The sequence below is a fragment of the Rousettus aegyptiacus genome, unplaced genomic scaffold, assembly GCF_014176215.1.
Source record: "Rousettus aegyptiacus isolate mRouAeg1 unplaced genomic scaffold, mRouAeg1.p scaffold_m13_p_1, whole genome shotgun sequence".
In the NCBI taxonomy this organism is placed as follows: Eukaryota; Metazoa; Chordata; class Mammalia; order Chiroptera; family Pteropodidae; genus Rousettus; species Rousettus aegyptiacus.
Genome location: NW_023416284.1, coordinates 91,382,163 through 91,386,950, shown reverse-complemented (window position 1 = coordinate 91,386,950; position 4,788 = coordinate 91,382,163). Strand labels below are relative to the sequence as shown.

Genomic DNA, 4,788 nt, shown 5'->3' with positions numbered 1-4,788 from the left:
ACTGATAAGAATGTGCCTAAACAATTTGTACAAACAAAATGGTTTATGTTGACACTTGCTTTCCTTCCAGGAGTTTGGAATTTTGGTGTGTGCCAGGCAGAAGGTGCCTATGTGACCAGCGCCCAATAAAAACTGTGAGTGCTGAGTCTTCTTTGAGGTTTCCTGCTAGAAACCTATATAATGAAATCAGTAAAATATTGGCACAAAACTTATCAATAGTAAAGTGAAACAAAATAGAGAGCTCAGAGTTTATAAAATATATGGGATTAAATACATAAGAAAAGGAGCCCCTCAGCATATGGCGAGAGAAAAAGTTATTTAGTAGATGGAGTTTGGAAAACTGGCCTATTATATGAAGGAAAAAAAACTAGATCTATATTTAACACAAAAACTTGGATCCTAGATGGATTAAAGACCTAAATATGAATGGTAAACTATAAGGTAGATATAAGAATGTGCAGGAGAGTATAATTATGAACATGGAGGAGAGGAAGCGTTTCTTAAGCAAATACAAAATCACAAGGCGAAAATATAATAAAATGGGTTACATTAAAATGTAATACTTCTGTTAAGCAAAGGGTACCACTAATAAGTGAATAGATAGGAAATAAAAGACTCACAATATCTAAAATTGATATGGGATTAATATCTAAAATATATAAATAAATCTCAAATAAACAAGTAAAATGAGGACTGTAATAGAAAAGTGGGAACGAGACTTAATAGGAGAGGAAACTTGCAAGGCTAACTGCAATTCACCAGCAGGAAGAAAACTGCAAATTAAAACAAACAAACAAACAAATGAGACTGAGATCTATTAGACTTTGAAAAATATAGAGCTGATAACTCCAAGTGCTAGTGGATGGGGGTATGGAGAAGTCTTCACATATTGCTGGTGGAGTGTGGACCACTGCAGATGGTCAAAATAGCAGGCAAGAGATACTTGGTCAAATTGAATAGATGTATCCTCTATGACCCGGCACTTCCACAATTTGTTATGCATCAAAAATGTTCACATATGTCCATAAGGGGCAGGTAGAGCATGCTGCTGGTGGTGGCATTATTTGTGAAACTGAAGAGTTAGTGAATCATTCAGTTTGATCATCACTGGAACAGTAAAATCCTAAATTGTTGTCAGCGCACATCATGGAATATTATGCAGCCATTAGAAGAATCCAAATGATTGTGCTCTTGGTCAGATCTTAAAACCATTATTATTATGCTAGGTGAAAAAAAATAAAACAATATATCTTACAACACTGTGTAGAAACATTAAAATTACAGGCACATGAAAAATACATATTTTGAAAGAATGCATACAAACAAAAACTATGTAGGAAACCCATTCAAATGGGTGGATGCATTCTCTGTGTGTCTTTAAATCTTATTACAATGGTCACACTGGGGACACTGAGACAATGTTATTTATTTCATGTCTGTCTTATTCTCTACATTTGAACTTTTTTTTTAAATGCCTCCAGCACCTGGTATTCTTAGGTGGTCTCCCACTGAACTACTAACCAGGCCCGACCCTGCTTAGCTTACGAGATCAGATGTGATCAGGCACATTCAGGGTGGCATGGCCGTAGACAACTTGAACATTTTAAGGTAAGTTATTCTTTTACTCACATTTCTCTATACCACCTAACCTAAGCTTTAGTAAATACTTATGCATCACACAAAGAGTGAGCAGAGAATTGACTTTATTTTTAAAAAGATGTTTCTAGCTTTTTTGAAGTATATTTGGCATCAAAAATTGTTTACATTTAAGGTGTACAACCTGATGACCTGATACACATATATGTTGTAAAATATCATACCATAATATTTTACCACAACCAAGCCAATCAACATATCCATCACCTCATACAGTTATCAATTTCTTTTTTGTCTCTCTCTTTTTTTATGTTGAGAATACCCAAGATCTACTTTCTTAAATTTCAAGTATGCAACGCAGTACTGTCGACCATAGTCACATTGCTGTATGCAGTACTCCAGAATTTATTCATCCTGCATCACTGAAACTTTGTATTCTTTTACCAATATCTCCCTGTTTCCACTTCCCACCAGCCCCTGCAAATCACCATTCTACTCTCTGTTTCTATAGATTTGACTATTTTAGATTTTACATATAAGTGAGATCATGTGGTATTTGTCTTTCTACATCTGGCTTATTTTGCTGAACATAATGTCCTTCACAATCATTCATATCACAAATGGCAGGATTTCTTTTTTTTTTAGAGGCCAAATAATATTCCATTGTGTATATATATCATATTTTCTTTATTCATTCATTATTCTATGGACATTTAAGTTGTATTTATATATTGGCTATGTGAATAATGCTGAGGTGAGTATGAAAGTGCAGATATCTCTTCAAGATCCAGATTTCATTTCCTTTGACTATATACCCAGAAGTGAAATTGCTGGATTATATGGTAATTCTATTTTTAATTTTTTGAGAACTCTCCACACTGTTTCCGATAACAGCTGTTTCAATTTACATTTCCACCAACAGCGTATAAAAGTTCCCTTTTCTTCACATTATCATCAAACATTTATTATTTTCTGTCTTTTTATAATAACCATTCTAACAGCTGTGAGGTGATATCACGTTGTGGTTTTGATTTTCATTTCCACCGTGATTAATAAAGTTGAGCACCTTTTCATATCCTATTGGCCTTTTGTATTTCTTCTTTGGAAAATATTTACTCAGGTCTTTTGATGATTTGTAATCATTTTTTCGTTATTGAATTTTCTGAGATTTTTATATATTTTGGATATTAACCTCTTACTATATATATGGTTTGCAAGTATTTTCTCCCGTTCTGTAGGTTGCCTTTTCACTATGTTGCTTGTTTTCTTTGCTGTGAACAAGCTTTTTTGTTTGATGTGATTCCATTTGTCTTCTTTTGCTTCTGCTGCCTGTGCTTTTGGTATCACATCCAAAAAGTCGTTGCCCAGATCAATGTTGAGAAGTTTTTCCTGGGCATTTTCTTCCAGGAGTTTTATGGTTTTAGATCTTACATTTAAGTCTTTAATCCATTTTGAGCTGGTTTTTGTACATGGTGTGAGACAAGGGTCTTATTTCATATTTTTTCTGCAGGTGGAAATCTAATTCTCCCATCCCTTATTGAAGAGACTATTTTTTCCCTGTTGTATGTTCTTGGTATGCTTGTTGAGTATCAGTTGACTGTGGACATGTGGATTTATTTCTGGGTTCTCTATTTTGTTCTATTGGCCTCTATGTCTGTTTTTATGCCAGTTCCATACCGTTTTGATGACTGGAACTTTGCTATATATTTTGCAAACAGTAAGTAGAAGTGTGATACTTCCTTCTTTGTTCTCACTCAAGACTGCTTTAGCTATTCAAGGTCTTTTGTGGTTCCATATGAATTTTATGATTGGTTTATTCTATTTCTGTAAAAAATTTCATTGAGATTTTGAAAGAGATGGCATGGAATCTGTAGATCACTTTGAGTTATGTGGACATTTTAATGTTACTGGTTCTTCGGATAAATTTATTCCTAAGCATTTTATACGTTTTATTGCTATTGTAAATGTGATTGTTTTCTGAACTTTTTAAATGTGATTGTTTTCTGAAATTTTAAAATAGTTTTTAAATTCTATAAACTTTTTATAGAATGGTGATTGATTTTTGTACGTTGATTTTACATCCTGAAACTTTGCTAAATTTAATTAGTTCTAATTTTGTTTTGCGTCCTTAGGTTTTATACATATGTGATCATGTTTTATAATTTTCAGTGTATAAATCTTTTTCCTCTTTGGTTAAATTTATATTTTAAATTTTATAGAAATAATTTTACTTCTTCTTTTACTTAGTGCCTTTATTTCTTTTTCTTGTCTAATTGCTCTGGGTAGAACTTCCATAACTATGTCGAAAAAAAAAGGCAAGAATGAGCATTTTTGCCTTGTGCCAGATCTTAGAGGGAAAGCTTTCAGTTTTTCTCCATTGATTAAGTAGGCTGTGGGCTTTTCATATATGACCTTTACTGTGTTAAAGTAAGTTCCCTCTATACTTACTTCATTGAGAGTTTAATCATAAATGGATGTCGAACTCTGTTAAATGCATTTTTTTCTGTGTCTATTGAGATGATCATATGGTTTTCTTCTTTCATTTCATTAGTGTATTTTATCACATTGATCGTTTTGTCTACCATCCTTGTATCCCAAGAATAAATCCCACTTAGTCATGATGTATGATCCTTTTAATACACTGTCGAATTTGGTTTGATTGTACTTTATTTGAGAATTTTGAATATCTGTTCATCATGGATATTGGCCTACAGTTTTCTTTTCTTGTGTTGTCTTTGTCTGGTTTTGTTATCAGAGAGAATTCATTATAAATGACTGGCTGCCTGGAATTTATTTGAGGGTTATCTCTTGAAAGAGTCTTTAAATTGCAGCTTTTCTATATGACTTAAAATGTATCATAAGTGGAAACGCTACATTGAATTTATCATGCAACTTTTCAAAACCCAGAAATGAGGGCAACACTGCACAGCTGCAGAAGAAATTTGAAGAATATGTCAATTTGAGGCTCACCGTGTCAGTTCAGGGTCAAGTTCAGGGAACCCAGCCTCTCGATGAAGCTCCTCCGCCTGCCCCCTCCTGCTGCTCAGAAACCTCCCTGATGGATGTCAAGGAACCTTGAAGGTCCAGCAGCAGCAGATGGAGGAGGGGGTGAGAAGGTCCGGACATTGTATCTGTCACTGCAGAGACGGCCATAGTTGTTTTGGGTGATCTGGTCAGAGTCCCTGTCTTTCC

General features: G+C 34.1%; 1 pseudogene; it reads right to left on the bottom strand.

The window, feature by feature from the left end:
• Positions 1 to 1,472: 1,472 nt before the first annotated feature.
• LOC118606596 lies at positions 1,473 to 1,591 on the bottom strand (annotated as a pseudogene).
• Between the last annotated feature and the right edge of the window lie 3,197 nt (positions 1,592 to 4,788).